Here is a 14,622-nt window from a genome sequence, read left to right on the forward strand (position 1 = left end):
ACTGAGTCTGTGGGGCCAACTTCTCAAGGATCTTTTTCCTGTGAATTAACGTAGGTTGGTCTTCCATGGGGAGCTGTGGTCAGTGGGTAGGGCATTGTGTGTTTCCATCTCATTGTCAAGAACCAGCTGTTTATGTTAAAAAAAAAAAGACCTTACATTTAATTAGAACCACTTAATGTTATTTTTCTCTCTGTGTGTACGTTTCCACAAACATGGGCCATGTCATATAGGTAGAGGGCTCTCTTTCTACAATATGGATCCTGATGGACGGACTTCATGGGCTCTGGATTGATAGAGGAAGCCATTCCCCACTCAGCCAGCTCACTGGCCCCAACCTTAGGTGGTATTCAACTTACTGAGCATCATTTTTTTAATTATAAAGTAATAAATGGTTAACAGTTTAATGCTGTTGAATGCTGCATTTTTTATAGTATTATTTGTTTCTGGGGACATTTCTCTAAAATAAGTGTGTGTGCATGTAAAATAATTACTGAAAACAGCATAGGTCATATTTTTAAATAAAAATTTATCCTCTAAGTATTATTTTAAAGTTTCATATGTGTATTGTATTTACACAGTTTCTCCTCTCCCTTTTCTTCTTTCACCTGGTACTATGTATCCCCACTCCCCTCTCAAATTAATGGCCTCTTTTCCTTTAATTATTAGTATCATATACATACAGACACACACATACACATATGCAAAAATACTGAGTATGTTTAGTGTTGTTCGTGTGTGTGTGTGTGTGTGTGTGTGTGTGTGTGTGTGTGTGTGTGCGTGTGTGTTTAGGGCTGACCAGTTGGTAATGAATAGCTAATTGGGGGTTCATCCCAAGGAAGAATGATTCTCTCTTAGCAGTCACTAGTTGCCAGTAGCTCTTCCTCTAGGGATAGGACCTTGTATAATCTCCCCTGCTTCTATGTCGCCAAGCCAACTGGTGCTATTGATGCTTATTATAGATGTTCAAAGAAACCTAACCCTGAACTTTGAATCAGCTTTAGCTACAATGACACTAACCTATATATCTCAAGAGATGGGAGGTCTTGAGAGGATCTGTCTTGTTACGGTAAGGTCCTTTGAACATTTAAGTACAGACCCATTTACATTATACCTCAGTGATTTCAACAGAGAAGGGATGGCTTTCCCACAGTGCAATGGACAGCAGATTAGCCTTCCACACTAGCCTGGCAAGGTCAAGGTCCTTTAAAGGATTTATTTTTATTCCTGTGTATGGATATGTGTTTGTGTGAGTGTGTGCCTCCTGCGTGTGGGTGTCCAGTGTCAGACCTCCTGGGGTTACAGTTCCCATGGGTCCTGGGATTGAGCTCTGGTTGCCTATAACAGCAAGAAGCACCCTGAAGTGCTGTATATGTGAACTCACAAAAACACCTGTGGTGGTTTATCTCATGACCACCGCAGTTCCCTGTCAGGCTTGCTGATGTACGAGAACCAGCAGAAAAGGCTAACTCATCCCATTCCCTAACTACACATTTAAGAAATTATAGTTCCTGGGAAAGTAATAGTTTAACTGCAACTAACCAATAACACTGAAAAATGCCTTTGTTGTAGGGCTCTGTAGTCCTTTCCTTAAGCCATAAATTGTAGGGAAAATTGAATTTGCTTACCTAAGCTAGAGATGAACTTCCAGCCCTATGCTAATTAACCCATTGCTCTCATATCCATGAATCTTCCAGCTTTATATTAATTGACTCTGCACGTGATATATCGTGTGTGTTCTCTTGTTAGTTAGAAAGCAGCTATTATAGTCTAGTTTCCTCCCTGTAGGCCTGCTCGCCGCAGTAGATTCTACAGACTTTGGCTGGAATGTACTGCAAAGTTTTACTCTTCTACAAAATCCCCTAAGTCAAGGAGAGCCAACCTTTCACAGAGATCACAGCTCCTTCCTTATAGGCCGTAGGTTAAATGCTTTTATTGCCAATATTCAGAAATGTATCACATTGAAATTATTCCCAGACAGTGACCGTTTTCTCATTGTATCACAAGTTGACTTAGTTTTGCAATGCATAGTGCTATTCCACTGTGGTCTCTCTTTCTGCTGATTATTTTGGATTCTGATAAATTGACCTGGCCAATGATAAGCTTTAAAGGTATGTGAGTGAGACCACACTAAGACCACAAAGGCCAAATGAGTCTGTCATGGCAGGCATTCAAGCACAGGGCACTTGGAGTTTTATTGAAGGACATTGTTGAAGAAGCAGGTGGTACAGTTCAGTAAGAGGTTGGGGATTTGTGGATGTCCTTTGATGTTATGACCAACAGGCATCATCAAAATGATGGCAGCTAGGGAATTGATTGGCAGGGAACCGGAAGGGCAAAGGTCAGATTCGGCTGTGTGTACAGTTCCAGGGATACACAGTTACCTGGGAGAAGCCAAAAGAACCTTCCAAGTCTGTTCTAGTTCTCAAGAAGTGGCCGTTCACTTCTAATACCTCACGGAGTAAAAATGTGTTCACATTGCTGTGTATTGATGAAACATTGGTTGTATAGAGAAGATGTTGAAAATTTCAAATCTTCATCCTTTCTCCATTTCTGCCCTCTACGTGTAACCATGGGCTTTTCCACCCATGCCCAGGTTCCCAAAATAATGATGCTGAGTCTTATTTATGAATAAATGCCTAGACCATAAGCCAGGGCTCACTCCCCAACTAGCTTGTAACCTAATTAACTCATTTATTCTATCCTATGCGTGCCATAGGCTGGTTACCTCTCTTCAGTTTCATGCCTCAGTCTCCATCAATGTTGGGGGCTCCTGTGCCTGAGTCTATCCCAGAATCCTCTCTCCCCACCAGAGCTCTCACCTCCTATTCCCTGCCTAAGCTAATAGGCCAATATTTTTATTGATAAGTGATGTTTCCACACAGTGTAGAGATTCTCTCTACATTGATAGGTAGCCACTGCTAGCATTTTAGAAAACGTTAATATGAGTATCCGGATATAGGTGTATAAGCAGTGGCAGGATTCAGGCCATATATTTGGGTGACAGAAAATGTAGTTAATTTTATTTTCTATAAGAGAAATTAACTCTCTTTTTAAGTGGCCCCTGGGATGTGTAACCTTGAGCATAGATATTTCTGAATTAACCCTGATTTTTTCTCTGATGCTATTGTGACGCTTTGAGAACTGGGTGGATGGGGTGATGGTGATGGACAGCCAGGTGAGGTGGGTGAAGTGTAGGCTTCTCAGGCACCTAGCATTCATATTTCCTTAATTGCCCAGCCACTGAACCATGTGACTTTAAAGACTCTGAAGTTGAGTGGTCAGTATTAGTTGCATACATTTTTAATCCCAGCACTTGGGAAGCAGAGGCAGATAGATCTCTGAGTTCAAGACCACTCTGGTCTACAGAGCAAGTCCCCTGTCTCAAAAAACCAAACCAAACCAAACCAAAAAAAAAAAAAAAAAGGACCTCTGAGATCTGGCTCCCTGGGGACCCTTGGGGTACCCCAGAAACTGCTTGATCCTTCTTGTTCCATTGTGGGTTGTATGAAGGAAATCTGCTATTTCCCAGGTCACTGGCTTGGCTGTCTCTGCTCTCTGATTCCATGTGATGTGGCATGTGCATTGAGGTCCAGGTCTTTTGGCACTCAGACTTCTGATGCATCCTAGCAGGTCCACTTTTACAACATGTATATACATGCTATGGGCGCTGTTCCTCTAGAGAACCAGGGTTAGCACTCCTCCTGACCTCCTTCTGGCAGTCTTCAAGAAGACGGCATCGTCTTCATCCAAGAGTCAGGAGCACAGCCTTCTTTTGTTTTGTTTTTCTTTTTTTAAAAAAGTTTATGAGTCAGTGTTTCTCTGTGTAGCCTTGGCTGTCCTGCCACTCACTCTGTAGACCAAGCTGGCCTCGAACTTACAGAGATCAGCCTGCCTTTGCTTCCCAAGTGCTGGGATTAAAGGTGTGCACTACCACTGCCCACACAACCTTGCTCTTAAGCCACGCCCCTGCCTGGGATTCCCTCACTCTACCTGGATATGAGATGTTGGACAGCAAGGAGGAGTCATTATGTTGCTGGCAGTCTTGGGCCTGTCAGTGTCCAAGGCCTAGGGGCTTCACAGGCAGACGAGAGGCTGTTAGCTCCCAACCTTGATTGCCAGAGACCTAATGCTGCAGGGCTTTAGAAGCCTGAAACATATGGTACTCAGGTTGGGAGCTTGTCAGTGCCTCTGATACTTGGCAGCTGTTGTAATCCTCAGCTCCTGCCAGGTTTGAGTGATGGTGGCAAGCAGTACCAGGCACTGGCTGCTAGTGTTAGAGCTGTCACAGAGCCTCAGGTAACAGCCCCACGGTGACAAGTGTGACATTCTCTATCGGGCGTGTTGAGACCCCTGAGCTCTTGAGAATGGCCTGAGGGTCTGGAATCCTTCTGGCTACGCAGATCCACTGTCTGTTGTTTTCAGGTTTTTTGTTTTGTTTTGTTTTGTTTTGTTTTGTTTTGTTTTGTTTTGTTTTGTTTTGTTTTTCCCAGCTTTCACTGTCTCTGGTCATCCATGTTTGTCCTGGCTGCTCTCTGTAACTCTTTACTACTGTTGGTGACATTGCCTTTGCTTCTGCATAGGGCTTTGCTGTCACCATCTCAGCCTGTCCTAGTGTGGTAGTGTGATGAGAATGGCCCCCACAGGCTCATGTGTTTGCATGCTTAGTCATCAGCCAGTGGCACTTGACAGGACAGGGAGGCGTGAGGAGGAAGTAGGTCACTGGAGGTGGACTATGAAGTTTCAAAAGCCCATGTCAGACCAAGTCTGTCTGTCTGTCTGTCTGTCTGTCTGTCTGTCTGTCTGCCTGTCTCTGTCTGCCTACACACTAGGATGTAGCTCTAAGCCACTGCTCCAGTATCTGCCCTGTTCCCTCTCATGATGGTACTAGACTAAATCTCTGAAACTGTAAGCAAGCTCCCAACTAAATGCCTTCTTTCACAAGAGTTGCCTCGGTCATGGTGTCTCTTCACAGCAACAGAACAGTGACTAAGACACCCAGCAATGAGTAAGATCAAAACCAGGCAAGGAAAGACCACTTGAGAGAAGCTTTCTATAGAGTGTAATGTGGCAATACGAGACAGAACAAAAGGTGTCTCCTTGTGAGCCAAATAGCCCAAGTTGGTAACAAGAAAGGGGGTTGGATACGAGTGTCTGCACCAATCACAGAAGTTCTCCAGCAAGAATGGACTGTTTGTACCATTCATAAGACTTCTGCTGGGGACCACAAGAGAAGGGCTCCTCCTGGGCTAGGTAGAATGACTACGGGGTCATCTTCAGTTCACTGGGCAGGTGATGGTAAATGCCCTGTCCAAACTGTGGAAACAATGGCTAAGATACTCTTTAAGTTTGGGTTTTAGTGCTGTAAAGAGATACCATGACCAAGGCAACTCTTACAAAGCCAAACATTTCATTGGGACTGGCTTACAGTTTCAGAGGTTCAGTCTATTATCAGGGCAGGAAGTATAGTAGCCTGCTGGAAAAGGAAATGAGAGTTTTACATCTTTGTCAGAGAGCAGCCAGGAGACTGTCACTTCTGCACTGGGCAGAACTTGAGCATAGGACCTTGAAGCCCGCGCTCAGAATGACATACTTCCTCCAACAAGGCCACACCTATTTCAAAAAGGACACACCTCCTAATAGTGTCACTCTCTGTGGGCTGAGCATTCAAACACACGAGTCTATGGGGCACCAAACCTATTCAAACCACCACAGACACTGACTTCAGGAGTCAGAGGTGTGCTTTGGCAGCAAACAGCTGTAGTTTCTGTACAGATTCCTCAAGTGTCTGTGAAGTGTCCAGAGCACTAAGGGAGCCCAGTTGGCTGCTTGGCTGCTTGTCCTTCACTCCAGACAGTCACGGAACTAGGGCAGGGTCTCACAGTTGTCAATTTAAGGAGTCAAATTCCCCAAATCTTTATTTAAAGGAAAAAAATGTCCATTAAAAAGAGGCAGTTATGCCGAGGCTAGAGTCACATCCTGACATGGTACTTGGTAGAGGCCTTTAGTATCCCTTCTAGTGCCCAGATCAGAAACATGGTGGGAAAAAAAAAAGAGGCAATTACAATAAAGATCCATCACCAATAGTGATTTAACAGTGTTTAAAAAATCTGTACTGGTTGGTTTTGTGAGATGACTTGACACAAGTTAGAGTTGTCAGAGAGGAAGGAGTCTCAGTTGAGAAAATGCCTCTATGAGATCCAGCTGTAAGGTGTTTAGTGATCAGTAGGGGAGGGCCATGCTTGGGCTGGTGGTCCTGGATTATATAAGAAGGGAGACTGAGCAAGCCAGTAAGCAGCACCCCTCGATGGCTTCTGCATCAGCTCCTGCTTCCAGGATTTTGCCTCTGTTTCACTTCCCATCCTGGCTTCCTTCAATAATGAACAGCAATATGGAAGTATAAGCCAAATAAACCCTTCTCCCCAGCTTGCTTTTTGGTTAAGGTGTTTCACCTCAGCAAAGGAAACTCTAAGATAGTGTCCTAACAATCTCCTGTCTAATTGCCCAGGGACAGGTGGACCTGTTAATAGGTCTCACTGTTAATTGTTTTACTTAGTATCTATTTAGGATCCAAGAACTAGGGGGGGTGGAGGGGGTGGGCAGGGAGGGAGGGATGAGGGAGAGAATTGGCCAAATTCAATCGGAGGACATAGCAGATGTCCTTAATACCAAGCACATGTAGGTACAACAAGCCTTTGCAAATTTCAGTGGATAATTTTATATTTGCTGGAAGAGACACACAGCTGAAAGAGGACTTAGGATATTTAAAAATAAAATCTCCTTCAAAAAAAATACTGGAGTGTTACAATGGTGACATTTCGGTTACTTCTGGCACTATTTGTAGCAAATAGAAACATGTCACTCATGGTGCAAAATACACTTTTTATTCAAAAAGTTTAAATAAAGTAGGCATGGTGTCACTCAACTGTAGTCCCAGCATTTAGGGGGCTGAGGCAGGAGGATTGAGGCTAACCTAGGTTATGTTACATTGGAATTTCAAGGCCACACTGGGTGAGACAGCTAGATTTTTGTCCGAGAATAATTACATATGTATTCATACATCTATGTAACAAATAGTTGCATTCAACAGTGTTTATTATTCATATGAACTACATATAAAAGTGTCTATTGACATATACACATGTATGTAGATGTCTATTGGATGTGTGCTCTTTAAGAGACCTGGTATTAGGGCTATTTAACATTTATCCTATCCGCTCCTACCAGTGCCCCAGTGACACTAACACTAACATCCCTTTTCTTTTTAGCCTTGCATTGCCTAAATCCTCTTCCCAGCTGCTATTAACACGAGTTAATAGCACCATTAGGCCAGTGTTAGGAGGAGACAAAGGGCACAGTATTCTTTCCTGTACACTTACATCATTGACCCATCAGGGCTGTGTGAGAATCACCTTCCTACAAGTCATGGTGAGGTAGTCTGCCTCCAGTGACAGAAAAACAAAATATCGGTAGTCGGGCCAGGGAGGACTTTCAAGAGAGCCTGGTGTATGTGCAAGACTTGGTGAAGGATCACTGAGATGGCTCAGCTGGCAAAAAAAAAAAAAAAAAAAAAAAAAAAGCTTTTGGTACAAAATCTTGAGGACCTGAGTTTGATACCTGGAAGCCACAGTAGGAGAGAGCTGACTCCTGAATGTGTCCTCTGACCTTTGCATTTATGTGTATGCCCCAGTCTCACCCCTTCCATTCTGTTAGCTACTTTCTTAATGAGCCCAGAAGGTCTTCCTAGAAGAGCAGCAGGTGGCAGAGTAAATTCAATTGCAGATGCTTATTAAATGAATGAACGAGAAGGATGGATTTCCATGAAAGGAGATGGGAGTGGAATGTGGCTCACGGAGCAGAACGTGGCTCACCAGCTCGTCTTCTCCTTGACCCTTCCTGGCTGCGGCATGATGATTGGTTACAGTAATTACTTAGAGCAGTGATCCCTGATCCACTTAGAGACTCTGCTGAATAATGGACTGAAAGAAATACAAAGAGTTCATCTTCAATTTCAGACCCCATGTAAGCTGACAAAAAGATTCCATGTCTTCAGGTTTGCACCAAGTAGACCTGCCCCACCCCTGGGGCAATTTCTAGACTGACTTTCCCTTTCAACCAATTGCCAATGGTGGGCAGCCTTACCTCCCAGCAATTTCCCAGTTCTCTGGATTTTTCATTGAGTCTCAGCACAGTTGGAGTTGGTCCTCATCCCTGTGTAGAAGTTCAGTAGAACTGAAAGCTCTGGAGTAAGTGCCTCTTTTTAATGGACATTTTTGTTGTTGTTGTTTAAATTTAGATTTGGGGAATCTGCCTCCCTAAATTGACAACTGTTAGACCCTGTTCTGGTGCCTTGACTGTCTGGAGTGAAGGACTATCAGCCATGCAGCCAACTGGGCTCCCTTCATGCCTGTTACTAGCTGCCCGGCACACTTCACAGACACCCTGAGGAAGCTGTGCAGAATTGCAGCTTGTCTTTTTGGTACAATGAGATCCATTCTACCCACATGCAGAATGTGGGCCTCTTTACCCCAATTATGCCAGCCTGGCAGGGCAGGGGTTGGGGGCATGAGACTTGAGTTATTGGGATAAAGGAATGGAATCTTGAGTTTAAAAGCACTATTTAGTGTTGCAGGGAACATTTCTATTATGTAGACCTTCAAGTGGTGATGGCCTACAGGGTCTGGCCTTCTGTTATCTATATTGGAAGGATTGTCAGCAATAGGAATTGTAAAATTGAATCAAATAATCCATGTTTACTTGTCTGTAAACAAGTATCCATCTGTACTTGTATCTTGGTTACATAGGTAATATCTGAAAAAAATTTTTTTTTCAGTTTTAAGCCTGTTTTAATCAGGAAGAGACAGGCTTGTCTTTTGTAAGGAAGACCTCATCCCAGCTTGTGCAGAACCAGGGGAAACTGTGCATCTCAAATAAAATCTAGGGGGAGGTGGACAGTGTTAGGATTACATGCAGTAGCACAGGTTGAGTTGGCTGTTGTTTTGGTTATTATTAAAAAATTGACAGCACCCTGTATACGGCAATGGCTCTGATCATTTTACGTGTGTTAGCCTAGTGACTCTGGGAGGCATGGGCCTCATTTGCTCTTCTGTCACCGTGATAAATACCATGGCCCAAAGCAACTTAGGGCAGGCAAGTATTCTCTTGGCTTACAGGATTTAGCCACCCTTGGGGAATGCTAAGGCGGAACACAGAGGCAGGAGCGGAAGCAGAGACCATGGAGGAACACTGTTTACCAGACTGCTCAGCTACTTTTCCTGAGTGTCCCAAGTTTCCCTGCTTAGGGATGCCACTGCCCATGATGGGATGGACTGGGCCTTTCAACATCAACCAAGAAAATATCTCAGAGCCGGGCAGTGGTGGCTCACACCTTTAATTCCAGCACTTGGGAGGCAGAGGCAGGGCTAGCCTGGTCTACATAGTGAGTTCCAGGGCAGCCAGGGCTATACAGAGAAACCCTTTCTTGAAACCCACCCCTCCCCCGAAAAAAATAAAAAAATAAAAAACAACAGAGATGTGATCACAGGTCAATCTGATGGTGACAATTCCCAGGTGGCTCTCCTTTGTGCCAAGCTGACAAAAAGCCACCAGCCCAGACACAGAGTACCCTTTTCCAGCCTTTAAGAACATTATGCAAGCATACAGAACTCATAAGTGACAAGGCTGGGATTTGAACCTTGAGATCTGCACATTTATGCTATTCTGTTCTGATGACTCAGGAAGATTGCCTGCATCTAAAATAGATCTGCTGTATGAATCAGAGAACCATTTTAGAAAATATCTGCTCCAAATGTGAAAAAAAAATTATAAGGGGATATTTCCTCTGTAGAAGAAGAGGGAGCTTTTATGGGAAAAATATGTGAAAAGCCCAGGAAAAGACTCCATAAAGCTAAATATAACAGCTAACAGATACTAGGGTGGAGGCAGCAAATGATGCATTCGAAGCCATGGAGGAAGAGAATTCGTGTAGAAACAACAGTTGTGAAAACGGCTGAACTGCACGGCGTCCAGGAATAGGCTATCAGAAGCGGTGTGCTGGCTGCTGTGTGACATGTTTTGGAGATCCCAGTTCTTGGAATAATAATTAATCTGCAGGGGAAAAAATAATCCAACCAGAAATGCAAAAGCATAATCCAAGAAATAAGGGAGAAAAATGTTTATTCTTCTACACATGTTTTTAGCCTAAAAAGTAGATGGATATAGCATCAAACTAACCCCTAAATACCCGTTTATAGCCACAGACCAAGGCTACCCTCAGCCTTAAACAGAAAAGCCTTTCCTTTCAGTGACTGGAGTGAAGCACAAGAACCCATGGGTGTCCTAGAGGGTCCCTAGAGGACAAAGGGCTGGGCTCTAGACAAGAGTTCCTCCCACCCTCAGGGGACACTGCTGAAAGGGGGAAAGAAGCCATTAAGAGCTGAAAGATGGGGGAGGGCTGTGAGATACCATCGTCTAAGCAACACAAGCAAGAACCAACGGTGACCACAGACTCACAGTAGCTGTGGCACTGGGTCCACGAAAGTCAGGTCCTAACAGTCAGCTGTGGAGGGAAAGGATTTGTAGGCTCTTACCATTTATTGGCAACCAACAGATTCCGAGAGAGAAGAAGGCATGGTAGCCAATTGAATAGCCATTGGTACACGTGTGTGTGTGTGTGTGTGTGTGTGTGTGTGTGTGTAGAAACTGATCAGTATGCATAGTGCACATGTATGAAGTTGTGAAGGAACACAATTTACTAACGAAAATGGTGAAATCCGGGGCTGTCCTGCTTTCTGCCAGAGACTTGACTCATTCTGTGGCCCAGCATCCCCACAGCATATAAATTCATCCTATTAGTCACGTACAGCCCTCTTGGTTATCAGGTTGACTTACCGTCATGGTAACGTATGCTTGTGTTGAAGTAACGCTTATTCATTTACTTAGCAATGGCCCCATAAGAGTTGTGATGCTGGTAATTTTACTGTAGTATATAATTATAATCACCCCATTTTTTTTTTGTTATATTGTACTGTCTCTTACTGTGCCTGATGCATACTTTAATTTCATCCCTGGCAGGTATGTATAGGAGGAAGCAGTATACACAGAGTCTGATACTATCTGCAGTTTCAACCATCCACGGGGGGGGGGGAAGGTCATGGAATGAATACCCCATGGAGAAGGGGGCAGGTAGGTGTAGTTCTTAGTTAAAATAGAAAAACAATGGCAAAATAATTAACAAGAAGGCATACAACAGAAATGGAAGGTGTATTTATAGTATAAAAGTAGCTAATTGGCTCACTATGGTTTTTTTTTTTCTGTGTTAACTCATTCATTAGATAGGAGTTTTGGAAGAGACAGAAATATATTTGAAGTCTAGATCTCTCTAGATGTGGCTGGATTTAAGGATGTCACAGGTCTCTCTGTGTATCTCTGTCTGTTTCTATCTGTTCCTCCCTCCCTCTTTCCCTTCTTCTCTCCCTCCCTCCTCCTCCTCTTCCTTTTCCTCCTCCTCCTTCTCCCCCATCTCTCTCTGCTGTTTCCTGCTTTGACTTCACTTTCAGGCAGCCTTTACTTTATGGCTCCAAGGCTGGTTCCTAGGCTCTAGCCTACACACTTGTAGCTAGCATGTCAAGTGTCAATGAAGGTGATGCCTTCTTCCCTGTGACTCTGCCCAAAGTCACAGGGGTGAATTCATTATCTTGGCTGGGGCTGTAGGCTTCTATTTAGAGAGGTGTGGGTCCACTTAAAACAAGAGTAGATGCCTCCAAATGAAGAAAGGAGCCAGTGTTTGCTCCACTAACACCACCAACATTTGTAGATGTACTATTAACATAAGCTGGGCACCCTGTTGTTATATACATCGTCTGTTTTAACCTCACAACACACTTCAGGTCTTTGTCATACCCGGGAGGAAATGAAGATGAAACAAGTGATCCCTGGTCTCACAAACAGGGAATTACTCAAGTCAAGACCGTGTCTTACTCCAGAGTCTGAGATCACTCACCACTCTTCCGTTAAACACGAAGCAAACATTCCTGTCTTTCTAGCACCAGCTAGTGTGTGCTTCTGTGTGTCTCTGTCAGTTATAGGTTTCTTTGCTGTCCTTTCCTAGTTGTAAGGCTTTTATACAAGATTGAAATATTGCTATATGCCCATGAATTGGAATTCTTTTTGTATACTTTTGATTCTAATAAACTATTTCATTAAGTTCTCTTTCACCTCTTTTAAAAATAATAATTACTGTGTATGTGTGTGTGTGTGTGTGTGTGTGTGTGTGTGCTTGTGGTTGTGAGTGTATATACCATGGTGTGCTTGCAGAGGACAGGTGGAGTGGGTCCTCCCATCTCGCCTTAGTGTGGGTTCTGGTGATCAAGCTCACATCGTCAGGCTTTTGTGGCAGGTCCCTTCATCTGCTGAGCCACCCCTCATTTTACCTCTTAATGTTTGCTTATGTTACGCCTTCCTTTTTGATAACATTATAAGACATATCATACATACGAAAGAAAGCATATAACACCACATTTAAGTAATAGTAATAAATTAAGATGCATGCATCTCCCTGCATGAAAAGAATGTTTCCAGGATGCTTGAAGCTTTTGGAAAGAATGATATGTATGTGTGTGTCTGTGTGAATGATGCATGCCATGTGTGGGTATAGGTGTCTGCAGAAGCCCGAAGAGGATGTCAGATTCTCAGGAGCTGTTACAGGCAGCTGTAAGCCACCATGGGTTCTGGGTACTGATCCTGGGTACTCTAGAAGAGCATGATGTCACCCCTCTAACCCTAAATCCTTTTTAGAGACAACCACTAATTTGACTTCAGTTCTTTCTAGTTTTACTACATATGTCATAGTAACTGTGTGAACAGAGGAAAGCCATGTAAATTCCTTGCTCCAGTTCCCTCATCAAAACTGGCTTCAAGGGAAACACTAACCAAGATATCTGTCTTGTGTTTAGCTAATTCTTTCTTCAATTCAATCTAATCTGCTATTTAACCTTTCATATCCTCTCTCCCACATCTTCCTTCTATCTTCCCTCCCTCCTTCCCTGCTCCCTTCCTTCCTCCCTCCCTTCTTTCCAGTGTTGGGAATCAAATGCAGTGTTTCATGTATATCAGGCAAAAGTCACATCTTTAGTCCCCACTTTACTGAAAAGAACTTTCTCTAAAGCATATTAAGTCCATATTTGATAATCAACATCTGCTCTGTCATTCTGATTGTTGTTTTTTGTTTTTTGTTTTGTTTGTTTTTTGTTTTTAATACTCCTGCTCATAGAATTTTGTCTCCTATTGTTGTTAGTGTCTCAGATACACTTCGTGCAGCTCATCTTAGATCCATCCTAAAGTAAACTGAAGTGTGGTTGAAACAGTCAGTTGTCTCCTAGTATTTGCTTTCTGTTCTCCAGTACGAGTAGCTGTACGGCTGCTCAGCCTGAAGATGGTAGGTTCTACTCCTTTGCTGGTAAGTGTGGCCATCAGTGATAAATGGCCAGTGGGATTTAGATTATAAACACATGGAGGTGGCTTACTGTAAATGCCTATGACATGCCAATACTTACCTGTGTCCCTTCTACCACTTCCTTCTTCCATCCTGTGGAGGGCCATGTTGCTGAGGTCATACTTTATGACAACATTGAAAGTGGCAGTAGCTTAGTCCACCCAATGTGGCCAGGTGTACAGCTAGAGTCTCTAAAATTTTATATTACAGAGAAATAAACTATCCTAGTTAATGTGTTGTTATTTTTTTCCCCAGGAAATCTGCCATTAAACCCAATTTTGACTTACTGAGACTCAGGAAGACTTATGGGAGCTACTCTACTTGGGAAGAGGCAGAGTAAGGATTTGAACCCAGTGCTTTGTGTTGGAGTAAAAAAAAAAAGACTGGATAAAATGAATTTTAACTTTTTTTGGTAATAAAACCATTATTATATCACATAAGTAAGTTTTTCTAGGCTTTTCAGGCTCCTTTAATTCTCCCTCAACTATACCTATCTTTCCTCCCATCAATTCCTTAACATTGGCTTTTTCATGCAGGCCCCTTTAAAACTGGCATTGTGTCAGTTTAAATAAGAATGCCGCCCCACCCCACCTCCATAGGCTCATGTCTTAAAGATTGGCTCCCAGTTGGTGGAACTGGTTGGGAAGGATTAAGTGGTGTCGAGCGCGCCCCCAACTCGCCAGCAAGAACGACGCTGCTACAGGATCCTTCTGCACACGTTTATTCAGTCCTATTTCTTCTTGTTTATATCTCCCTTGTTTATATCTCCCTTGTTTTTATATCTCTCCCTCGTTTATATCTCCCAATAATAACAATCCTCTCTCGAATAATAATCCTCCCTCTAACCCGGGCCTCTCACTCTTATATACTCTCAGTTCCCATCCACGCACAGCAGGCCACGCCACCTCACCAGGCACGCAGCTTCAGCTAATCAGGGCAGCAGGGGCAAATCTCCACCAAATTGGATTCACCTGAATCCTGGTACACCTGCGCAGCACTCAAGATGTTTGTGTCTTATATGAGGAAGTCAGGTGCAAGTCATATGACTTAGCTGCAGTACCTGACACCTTTGGGACTGCCGCCACACCCGCTCCCCACAATTCCCCCTTTTTTCTTTTTTGGCAGAGAGAATG

This window comes from Mus musculus, chromosome 8 (assembly GCF_000001635.26).
Source record: "Mus musculus strain C57BL/6J chromosome 8, GRCm38.p6 C57BL/6J".
Classification (NCBI taxonomy): domain Eukaryota; kingdom Metazoa; phylum Chordata; class Mammalia; order Rodentia; family Muridae; genus Mus; species Mus musculus.